At 41.8% G+C, this 12,126-nt stretch overlaps 1 long non-coding RNA gene across 1 annotated transcript; it reads left to right on the top strand.

Moving 5' to 3' along the window:
* Positions 1 to 8,355: 8,355 nt before the first annotated feature.
* On the top strand, positions 8,356 to 10,436 carry LOC144369614 (uncharacterized). Its single transcript, XR_013429405.1, has 2 exons — positions 8,356 to 9,206; positions 10,226 to 10,436. It is a non-coding gene; the product is annotated as an uncharacterized LOC144369614 (long non-coding RNA).
* Positions 10,437 to 12,126: the final 1,690 nt, after the last annotated feature.

The raw sequence follows: 12,126 nt of genomic DNA, 5'->3' as shown, positions 1-12,126 counted from the left end.
TTTGATTTTTTCATTTTGAGACAGGGTCTCTCTAAATTGCTGAGGCTGGCTTCCAACTTGTGATTCTCCTGCCTCAGCCTCCTAAATCACTGGAATTATAGATGGGTATCCCCACGCCTGGCTTTTTTTTTTTTTTAATATAGAATTTTCTATAGATGTTGGCACTCCTTGAATCCTAACACTCTTTCCTAGGTTTCATTTTTTTTTAAAATTGTTTTATTCTGCTTTCTGGGAAGTTTTTCAACTTTATTTTCCTATGGTTTTGTTGAATCTTTTGTTTTAGCTACCCCATTTTTAATTTCTCAAAGCTTTTTATCATCTTCTAATCATTCCTTTTCCCCACCAATCTATTCTTTTTACTTTTCTTTATTTCCTTTTTTCTTTTTGACCACTGAGTCACATTCCCAGCCCTTTTTATTCTTTATTTTGGGACAAGGTCTTGCTAAGTTGTTTAGGACCTTGCTAAGTTGCTGAAGCTAGCCTTGAACTTGCAATCCTTTTACCTCGGCCTCCTGAGTTGCTGGGATTACAGGTGTGTTCCACTGCATCTGGCTTTTTTCTTTTTCTTTTGGTACTGGGGATTAAACCCAGGGCGCTCTATTTTTTGAGACAGGGTCTCATTAAGTTCTTAGGCTGACCTTGAACTTTCAATTGTCCTGCCTCAGCCTCCCACATCTCTGGGATAATAGGTGTGCTCCACTGTGCCTGGCCATCCTATTCTTTTTCATAGATGTGCATCTTCTTTTAGATCTCTGAAGCTATTAGTTAAATATATACATAAAACTTTGAAAATATTTTCTTCTCACATCAGCTCTATCTCCTTTGAATTCTTAATTTTTTTCCTGTTTGCTTGTTTTGGTATCTCTCTTCGTGTATGTATGTGTATATATATATATATATTTTACTTGTAGGTGAACACAATACCTTTATTATTTTTATGTGATGCTGAGGATGGAACTCAGTGTCTCACACATGTGAGGCAAGCGCTCTACCACTGAGCTACAACCACAGCCCCTGGTATCTCTCTTTCTGTGGGATACTTTTTACCAATGATTGGTGATCCTGTATCTATCCAGTCATATGGAATATGATTGGCACCTCTGTGGGGGGGACAGGGTTTTGATTGGTGGGCTTTATACTCAGTCTAGTTCATTGGGAAACCATAAAAAGTAAAATCTTAGAAGAGTTTTCTCTGGGATTAGTAAGTTTTTTTTCCCTCCAATCTGACAAGAAATGTACCCACCACAGGCACTCGGTGAGTGACAACTTCCTAATGTGTCCCAAATGGTTGGCCAGGAAGTGTTTGCCTTTGGTAGGAGAGAGGAGTGTGCTCTCCAGGTTCTTCCTCATTTTGGACGAAGTGCTCAGAAGCCACTCTGGCTGCAAAAAGAGATAGAAGTATTCCTTCAAGGGTGGATGTGGTTAGTACTTGTCTCCTCATCACCTTGTTAATCCAAATGTGATGGAGACTTGGTAGGAAGAAAAGAAAGCAGAAAAACAGATAAAACAAACAGAAGGAAAATAATAGGGAAAGAGTGGTGATGATATTAATAAGAAGGGTTATAATTAATGATGATAATAATTACTTGCATTAGCAAAGCACTTCCACATGCTCCATCTCATTTATGCAGTAAGTATAACAACCTAAAAAAGTATATATTTTTAAAAAAGGTAAATGTTCTGATGATTTAAACTATCTATGGTTTAAAATGACTTTAGTAGGTTCTAGAACTTGCTTATCATCTGCAGCTTTGGTTTGGAGAGACTTGTTCCAAGTTTCAAATAACAATTTATCAATGGAAACCTAGACCATGTGGAAGTTCAGGACTGCCTGAGAGGGTAGGGCCCACCAGGGCTTCTCTGAAAAAGGAGGATTGCTCCACAGGCCTTGGCATGACGTCTCCTCTGCGCCAGCTGTGGCGCTGAGTGCTGGGGCAATGTGAAGACAAGTAGCCAGGATGGCCCCAGCCCAATGAGAGGATCTAAGAAGAGTGCGCTTGGTGCTGCTAGCTGGGTCAAGGGGAGGAATCTCAGAGAAGGCTTTTAATAAGGCATTTCTCCAGCAGAGAAGGAAGGAATGTCAGCTCACAGTCTGAGGTTCAGTTCCAAGATTGGGTGGCCCCTCGGATTTGAGCTGTCATGGCAGAGCAAACTGCTCACATCATGAGTCATGAAACAGAGAGGACTGAAAGGCTCCCAGAATCCCTATGAAAGGCGTCTCCCTAAGGAAGAGGCATGATCCCACCTCCTAAAGGTCCACAGACCTCCCAGTGGTGCCATGTGGTGCCGTAGTTTGGCTGGGCACAATTCAGGAGCCACTTGTCAAAAGAAATGAACTTTATTTTTAGAAACACACACCAAACAAAACAGCTCCTCAGGAAAACCTTCAGAGCCCAACTGCCACCACCAGCTTCCCACAAGCCTCTCTCACAACCACCAGCCTCTCCACCTCCCACAATCCTCCTGCTCTTGAGGCCGATTGGCTGGGTCGTGTGGGCGGAGCCAAAAAAGTCCCCCAATGAGCAGCTCCGTGGTCTGAAAGGGCAGGGAAACAGCTCAATGAGCATCACCACAGAGGGGCCAATCAGCTAGATGTTGCTGGGGCTGCTGTGAGCCAATCATCAGCTGGCAGTCTGAAAGGGCAGGGAAACAGCTCAATGAGCATCTCCAATGAGCATCACTGCAGAGGAGCCACTCAGCTAGATGTTGCTGGGGCCGCTGTGAGCCAATCATCAGCTGGCAGTCTGAAAGTTTGCTGAGGCCCCTTTGGCTGTGGCTCTCAACATCTCCCCCTCTCTGTTTAAACAACAAGCATGTGGCTTAGGGACCGTGCCTGCCTTAGGTTGTCCAATAGTACATAGGTTCTTACCTGTTATCGGATGAGCTGACCTCAAGGTGTCAGCCTCCTGTCTAGGTTGGTACCATTGCAATTGGATCTTACCTGTCACTGACCGGTCCAGTATACCTGTGGAGAGGTCTTTGTACTAGCAGGGGGGTGAGGTTCTTTGCCTCACCTCTGTTGGCCCCCAAATTTTAGCTGAATGATCATGACAAGCAGAAGGGAGGAAGATACACCAAGCCAATTGACGGCTCCTTTTGGAAAAATTGTACCACTGATGACATCATCAGCAAAAATACCCCAACACTACACAAGTGGCTGCACCAACAGATAGTTCACAATGCATACAGGTGAGTTCACAATGCATACAAGTGATACATAGTCCAGGCAAGTTCTGCAAGCAGTTCAGTGATGGCTATTGCAGAAGCTGTAGATTGGTTTTATCTTTGTCTTCACCTGCACTGGGATGAAGATAGGAATTCTGGCAATAATGGCTGAAGAAAAAATTGTGTAACATTCCAGAAGGCACTAAAAGAAAACAATTTTCTTAACAATTTACATTATCTTGAAGAGAATTATTAAATATAATGAAAAGGAAAGGTGAAAGTAAACAAAAAAAGTAAAAAACAAATCTGTTAACCTTCTTTTTTGTTCACATATTAAAACAATTCTCAACATCTGTTTACCCAATTTAAATTAAACCATTTAAATCACATGAAAAAAAAATTTGGATCCATTTTTTCATGAGCGCTCATCATATATGATATATGGACATATGTACATTCAAACATATAACACAAAACACAAGTGTGCACACATAATATAATACATACAATACATAACATAATAGTAAAGGCCTTATAACTTTTTACAGGTGAAATCTCCATTGCAATGTTTAAAAACTCTATAGTCAAAAAATAGAACTGATCAGCAAAACATTAACCTAGATCTGTATGAGCTTAAAAAAACAAAATAGAACTTCATGATATGGGAAAGGGCAATAATAAAATAGATATTGAAAAAAGCATCCTGGTTCTATTGCAGATGTAAGAATAGCCAAACTGGAGTTCTGGATATCAGCTGTTATGGATTTGAGCCAAATCATCTTTTTGTTGGTCTGTAGAAATTGCTTTAGTTAATCTCTCTGGAATCCAAATCGGCTGCTGTTCTCCCTGTGGAAACACACAAACAGACCCCCGACTCCAGACAATTACTGGATCAGGACCTTTCCATTGTCCTGTTAGAATATCCTTCCAAAGTACCTTGGGCTTATGTACATTTTTTGGACACATATGCCTTTCCGCAGCACTAAGCACTGATGAATCCAAATTTAAAAAGTTTAGAGTAAAAAGGGTTATTTTAAGTTTATCTTTGGGGAATATATACCCCTTCCCAATTCCTTCTTTTTGCTTTAATAAGTACATTTTAATAGTTTGATGAGCTCTTTCAACGATGCCTTGTCCCTGTGGATTGTATGGGATTCCTGTTATATGAGTAATGCCAAATGTTGAGCAAAATTGTTTAAAAGAGGTAAAAGTATAACCAGGGGCATTATCTGTTTTTAACTGTTTTGGAACACCCACAGTGGCAAAATTTTGTAAGCAATGAGCTATAACATTTTTAGTTTTTTCTCCGGCATGAAGGGAGCTCATCAAAAATCCAGAAGAAGTATCAACTGTAACATGCAAATACTTTAATTTTCCAAATTCTGGCAAGTGTGTGACGTGCCCAGCTAAAGTAGTTTATTATGCTTGTGTTAAAATAGATTCTATGGGCTGGGATTGTGGCTCAGCGGTAGATTGCTCCCCTAGTACGGGCAGGACCTGGGTTCGATCCTCAGCACTACATAAAAATAAAGGCATTGTGTTGTGTCCATCTACACCTAAAAAAAAAAAATTAAAAAAAATAGATTCTAATGTTATAAATGATTATTTTAAATATATTTTTATAATCTATCATGAATAGTATAAATATGTGATAGTGTATGTTTATGCTTATATTATTACAGAAATAATATTAGTGTAATTTTTATGTTAATATAAGACAGAAGTATTTTAACCATCAAATGTCCACTTTTCCTTCCCTTGGTTCCTGAAACACGTCACCCTAAGCCTGGCAGGGCATGCATTCTTACTCAGGGAGATTCAATTTTTTATGACAACTTGTTCAAAAGAAAGCATTTTTATCTTTTTACAATAAAGTATTTAGGAAAAAGAAACAATTCAAAGTAAAACATTTAGGACCCAAGAGTCTATACTGTCAGCTTGCTTTGGGAAGGAATGGCATCTGGATAGGGTTGGTGCTGGCCTTCCCCCCTCACAGAGCACAGTGGGAAGATTCTGCTCTCATGGAGGGCTGTGGCAGGGACCAGAGATGACTAGGCCAGTGTCACCTGACTTTGTAGCCTTTTGAGAGGGAGCTCAGTGGGTTCTTTTTTTTTTTTAATATTTATTTTTTAGTTTTAGGTGGATACAATATCTTTGTTTTATTTTTATTTGGTGCTGAGAATCAAACCCAGTGCCTCACGAATACTAGGCGAGCATGCTACCACTTGAGCCACATCCCCAGCCCCCTCAGTGGGTTCTTGAACTGGCTTGGATGCTCTTGGTAACCCTGCCATGGAGAGGAATAGAGTATAACTCCCATCCACCTGTTACCTGCCTTCAAGGTCGTCGAGGTCCTTCTAGTTACCAAACAGGAAGAGCCCCAGCACTGTCCTGGCCTCCCTGGGTTCCTTCTCCCAGGGTTTGTGAGAACTCCTGGATATTTGCACACTGCCAGTCACTCCTGCTGGTGCCTGAGGAAACAGCCCCTGCCTGAACTCCCCGTGGCACAGCTTAAACAGAACTTCCTACCTGTGAGATGCCACTGCTTCCCACAGCACACCACCTTTCACCAGACACCAGAGCCCTGCTCCACACCTCCTCACACCACCTTGCCTCCTTCCCAGAGGAGGAGGTTCCCATTTTATCCTTGTATAACCGAAAAACCTATTAAAATATTTTCCTAAAAATAAAAGGGATTACTCCCTTGAGCAAGTTACTTCCACTTCTACAGGTGACAGGGGAATTGGAATAAAAATCCAAACCCCTGCAGCTTCTCATAGCAAGCAGTTTGTCCCCCTTTTGTACCACTGTTTTATTGCTGATGTTTTGTTTTTTAAAACAGCAGAGGCCACTTTCTGCTATTTACGTATTTAGAATCCAGAGACAAAGCTTGAAAAGGGGGCAAGGGCTGGTTTGGGGGGTTATGGGAGACACTCAGGAGGAGGGAGTGAGGTCAATGGTCACAGGAGTCAATAGCTTTTTTATACTGGAAACTTTCCTTTTGGGGTCAGATGCAATGATTAAGGTCCAGGTGTCAGCTAGCTCTAGGATCATGAGCAAATCTTGGAAGCACCTGGAATACGTGGATTTTCAAGCCTCTTCTAGTCTGAAAACTGCACACTTTGTGAAGCCTTTGCTCCCAGGTGTGGTTTCCACGTGCCTCTTCCTGGATTGCATCAGTGCTGCACGAAGATTCATTCCCCACCCCCCATGGCACCCACGCTCCTTCCTCCCCCTCCCAGAGCTCTAGATAACATCCTTTTGTTCTCCCTGTGACTCCACACCCTTGGGGGCAGGGAATGAGGAAACCTCCAGGGAAAGTGCTGCCATATCTGATAGAGGGAGGAGAGAAGAGGGGCAGCCCTGTGCTGTGTGCCTTCCAGGTAGCTTGTTCCAAGGGCCACCACCAGTTCAAGAGGTGTTTATGGGCTGCCCTTCCTGCCAGCGAGGAGGGCTTGGGGATGTGGTGGAAGCCCTGACTCACAGATTTTTATTTTGGGGATTCAGTAAGGATTTTTTCCCTAAGGAATTCTCCAGTGAGGTGTTGGGTACCTTCCAGTAGCTTCATAGCAGACTCAAAATTGGGCTCAAACTCCTTAGGAGGGCATCCAGGATTCTGCAGAATCTTGTCCCAACCTTCCTTGCTAATCCTCTCCACAGACCCAAGGAGCTCTGCCTACATAGAACCACCTACTATTTCCCTGGATACGTCATTCATTTCCATGCCTCTGTGACTACTTTGCATATGCAATTTCCTCTGCCTGGAGTGACTTCTTGTCTTAAAGAACTCCTGTTCAGCTTGGCATGGTGGTTCCTACCTGTAACCCCACCTACTTGGGAGGCTGAGGCAAGAGGACCACAAGTTTGAGGCCAGCCTGGGCAACTTAGTAAAGAAGCCCTGTCTCAAAGTAAAAAATAAAAAAGCTCTGGGGGAGGGGCTGGGGTTGTGAGTGCAGCAGAGCACTCACCTAGCACAGCCGAGGCCCTGGGTTCCGTCCTCAACACCACATATAAATAAGTAAATAATTAAGATATTGTGTCAACTACAACTAAAAAAAATAATTTTTTTAAAGGTCTGGGAATGAAGCTCAGTGGCAAAGTACCCCTAAGTTCAATCCCCAGTACCAAAACAAAAAAAACTTTGATTCATGCTTTAAAACCCTACTTAAAATTCAGGTCCCTCTTCAAAGCCTTGCTTGACTCCCCAGACTGGGTTGATTGTTCTGTGCTTCAAGGAATAGGGTTCTTTTCCTGGATCATTACCCATTAGGGCAATTATTAGGATTTGCATGCTTATCTTCCTCCTAGTTGCTCCTCCAGGGCAGGGACTGTGTCATTTACCTTTTGCCAACCTAGTACATAGTGCCAGGCCCTAATAATTCCTTAAGTAATAGTTATGGAAGGATAAACACTACTTCTTTTGGATTTGTTTATTTTTGAGTAGCATTAAGAGAATGCTTCTGTCACTATGGATAGTCCTTGGCTTACAATGCCATCCCTCCAGATGAGTCATATAATCATGAGTCTATGTACTCACACAGTATTAGTATGGTACTCCTCAGGTAATCTTACATCTGATTTCTTTTACACATTAATCCTATGGGTAGTTGTTGTTACCATCATAAAATAAGAAGACTGAGATGCCAAGAGATGAAGCATCATGCTCAGGTAACAGGACATGGTGCCCAATGATGGAGGCCAAGTATTCTGGCTCCAAGATTAGCGCTCTTTTGCCTACCCCAGAGATTCTCAATAATAATCTGCCTTTGAACCAGCAGATTAGCATCACCTGGAAACTTGTTAGAAATGCAAATTTTAGGTGCCACCTCAGACCTATCAATTAAAAAACTCAGAGGGTGGGTCCAGTAATATGTTTTAATCCGGCTACAGGTGATTCTATTGCAAATTCAAGAACCTTGGCCCATACCACAGGTGCACCAGTGGTTGCCCAGAGCCAGGGGAGGGCGCTCCAAGGCAAACTATCACCCCTGAAACAGTCCTGGCAGCCAGGATGGAACTTGTTGGACAGGATGGAAGGGGAGGAAAAGCATGGACTGAGAGTTAGGAGCCAGAGTTCTGGTCCCACCAGTTCTGCAGCTATTGCTTGGTGATTTGAGGCACATTATTTAATATTTAACCTCTCTTAACCTCAGTTTTCTCATCTGTAAAATGAGGATGTTGATAGAATGTTCTCATTTCTAATTTCCCTTTAGATTCTGATATTCATTTCTTGCTTGGAATAATATATTGTCTGTATCAGGAATGGAATGAAGAGAGAGTGTGGAGTGTGACTATTCATTTTTAATAGATTTCCACTCCTAGGCTTTTTTTCTTTCCCTCCCAGTATTAGGTATTGAACCCAGGCCTTGGGATGTTGGGCAAGTGCTCTACCAACTGAATTACACCCCCATACTTTTTATTTCATTTTGAAATATTGTCTCACTAAGTTGCCCAGGTTGGCCTCAAACTTGGGATCCTCTTATCTCAGCTTCCCAGGTAGCTGGGATTACAAGTGTGTGCCACCATGCCTAGCAGATTTTTTCCATTTTTGGAAATAGATAGACTGGTCAGGCTGATGCAAGCTAGTTGGGCAAGTCACTACTTCTTTGGGCTTCAATTTTATCATCTATAAAATGGAAATATTGTTTCAGAGGTCCTCTGAGATCTTCCAGCTCTAATGTTCTGAAATTCTAGGGTCCATTCTGGCTAAGGTGGAAGGCTCAGAGGTTTTGCTTGTCACCCACGCATGCCCAGGCGGAGGTGGGAGGGAGTCCACTCTGTCAGGACAGTGGGGTGGACTCTGGGGCAGTGGAGGACTTTTCCTTCATGGACTTGAACTTGAGGACAGCCTATTAGGTGGAGCCTGGCTGGAAGGAGTGAGGTAGCTTCCCTGAGACTCTGGCCTCCCTGAGTGGTTGCCTCACAGGCTGTTAACTAATCCTCCTTACCACTTCCTGGGGTGGGGAAGGGCAGGGCAGATGGGTAGCAGCTGATGCAACAGGCACACCAGGCTTGTGTTGTTCTTCGAGGACAAAGGCAAGGTCAGTAGGGGCGAGCCAAGGAGGGCTGCAGCTGCAAGGCCCTGCACTTAGCAACTTCAGCTTCCTCTTCTGTCCTTGATCTTCTTCTTCTCTCCTTATTACTGAAATGGGGTTCACCCTCTGAGCATCAGAGCTGATACATGATACTTTATGTTAGGATTCGCCCTCATTCATCCATTTGCGCTCTTTAACCTGCAGCCGCAAACAACAGCCTTGCCAGCTGGGAACATAAGCTGTGGGGGTGCCCAGAGTGGGATGATAGTTTTTAGAATCTGCTCCCACCAGACCATGATTCCCATGAACTCTTCCAGGAGGAAATACATCCAGCCAGGAGTATCAGAGAGTGTCACAAGGTCCAAAAATTCTCTCTGTATGGCCAAAGCCTCAAAATATGCCCAGGGGGACGGCCATTTCCATTCAGGCCCAGTCTCTCCAATAGAAACGACACTCTAGGCTACTTTCCCATCTGCCAAGATGCCTAGAACATGTAAAGTCATCTAATATTTTAAATTAAAATAAATTCTGTAGTAGGGAAGAGATGGTGCATCAAGTCCCTGACAAAAGGCAAGTTGCTAAATATCACACTGGAGCCAACTGGATAATAAGAACTATTCTTTCATCATAAATTACAGAGAACTTAGCTGAGGCAGGAGGGTCACAATTTAAATGCCAGCCTCAGCAACTTAGTGAGACACTGTCTGAAAAAATAGAAAGGACTGGGGATGTAGCTCAATGATAAAGAGCCCCTGTGTTCAATCCCCAGTAACAAAATACATAAAAATTAGAAGTCGATTACAAAAAACTTTATCTTACTAAAACCATACTTTAAAACTGCATATTCCCTGGAAAAGATTCAAGAAGGAAAGTCCAAGTGCAAATAGGTCCCACATCATTTGTACTTCTCATAAGCTACTGAGTATTTACCATATTCCAGGCCCTGTACCAAGTGATTTATATGAATTCTCATATTTCACTCTCAAAAAATACTATTAAAGTCTATTTCTATCTCCATTTTACAGATGCAGAAACTAAGGCAGAGAGATTTGAGTAAGTTGCCTAAAGATGTGCTAACCTGTTCCCTGGAGTCTGGATCCTATTCTCATAATCATCAGAGAAGCACACATATATAAATATGTGGGATACAATCCTCCAGATCACAAAAGGATTCACCAGAATATTCTCTAAACCCTAAATCTCCTATAACTTTAATAAATAAAAACACATAATTTATTTATTTATTAATATTTTAATTTTATTTTTATGTGGTGCTGAGGATCGAACCCAGTGCCTCATACATGCTAAGCGATAGTTCTACCTCTGAGCCACAATCCCAGCCCCCATAATTTATTTTTTAAAGTTTCTTAATGTCCACCTTTTAAACTATATATATATATATATATATATATATATATATATACATATTTTTTTACTATAACATACAGAATTTTGCTCTTCATGGGAAATCTCACTCCTAAGCTTTTCACTGAATCAGTTAATTTTGATATGATAATTCCGGCAATAATTAGTTAATGATTAATTTTTTTATTGGTATTGAATAACTAAATTTAGAAAAGTGCCTTCAGCAAGGTAGTTTATAATTTAAGTATGAATTTTATAATTATACTTTCATTCGCATATAGTCATACATAATCAAATTTAATCAAATGGACAGCCTGAAAGAGTCCAATTATAGTATTAGTGTGATAGAGCAAGAGTTAGGGGCTTTCTTCTTGCATCAGCCTTCAACTTGATTTATAGATGTTTTATCTCATTAACCTTTAAGTCATAGAGGTAATTAGTGACTCTGGGAACAGCAAAATGCACTGAAGCAATCACGTAGCTCTTTAACTTTACCATGCACCAGATTAAACCGGACCCAATTATTCCAAATCATGGAAGGCATCTTTTGAAAGGATTTGCTTATTTTTTTTTCAAATGGCTCACTGTATCAAAAATCAAACTTGATGTAGACCCTGATTTCCTCTCCTAACTGCATTCCATATTGCATTAAAACCATTTAAATCCTTCAAAAGTACCTGCTTTACAGAGAGAAGAGATGCAGAGTGTTGTGATTAACCCTGTTTGGATCAAGTTTTTCCAGGACCCCATGGAGAGTGTCACTCTGAGAACAGCATTATCTGCCTTCCACCTGCAGTTAGAGATCTGGGAAGCTGGATGGGACCCAGCTGCTCAGGAGGCCTCCATCTTGAGGTTGGAAATATCCCTTAGGTACTAGCAGACTTGGAGGCATTCTTTCCTCTTCCTTTCCCTGTTCCAGCTTCTGAGACATAAACCTTCACACAACCGAGACAGGGACCAAGACCCTGAGGTCTGAGTAAATATAGCCTTTCTTCTCTCCCAGCCTTTCATGGGAGGGTTCTGAACTGCTTGGCTCCCCACTTTTTGTGGCTGGATTAAGGTGATGGTTAGTATGGAATGTTGATAAAAATCTACCAGGTGAAATTAATCTGCAGAAGAAAAAGCAGGACCCTACTCTCTGGATTGAGGATGGGATAGGAATAGCTAGCTGCCAAGGGGACTTTGGTTCCTAAAAATGGCCACTTCTTCAAGACACTTACTGAAAACTAACATTATTTTAGGGCATTTGGAGTTAACTTTGAGTAGAATACCACATGAAAGTGAACCTTCATAAGGGAGAAAGAAGGCTCCAGTTTATTCAAGTTACAGTTCTAATAATTTTCCAAGACAGGAAAGTGATTTGGGTAGAAAAACAAAACAATGGCTTACAGTGTGCTTTTCAGAATTCTCATGGTCTTAGAGTAAGTCTATGAAGTTAGGGAGTAGAAGGATGTGATGTTACCATGGTGGGGGCTTTGCCTGCCCCACACTTTTGGGCGAAGCTGAGATTTCTTTTGGGTGATTCCACATGAAGAGCAAACTCCAATGCTGAAGGCAGGTG

The sequence above is a fragment of the Ictidomys tridecemlineatus genome, chromosome 12 (assembly GCF_052094955.1).
Source record: "Ictidomys tridecemlineatus isolate mIctTri1 chromosome 12, mIctTri1.hap1, whole genome shotgun sequence".
In the NCBI taxonomy this organism is placed as follows: domain Eukaryota; kingdom Metazoa; phylum Chordata; class Mammalia; order Rodentia; family Sciuridae; genus Ictidomys; species Ictidomys tridecemlineatus.
Note: the sequence above shows the minus strand (reverse complement) of the source record. Positions and strands in the feature narration are given on the sequence as shown.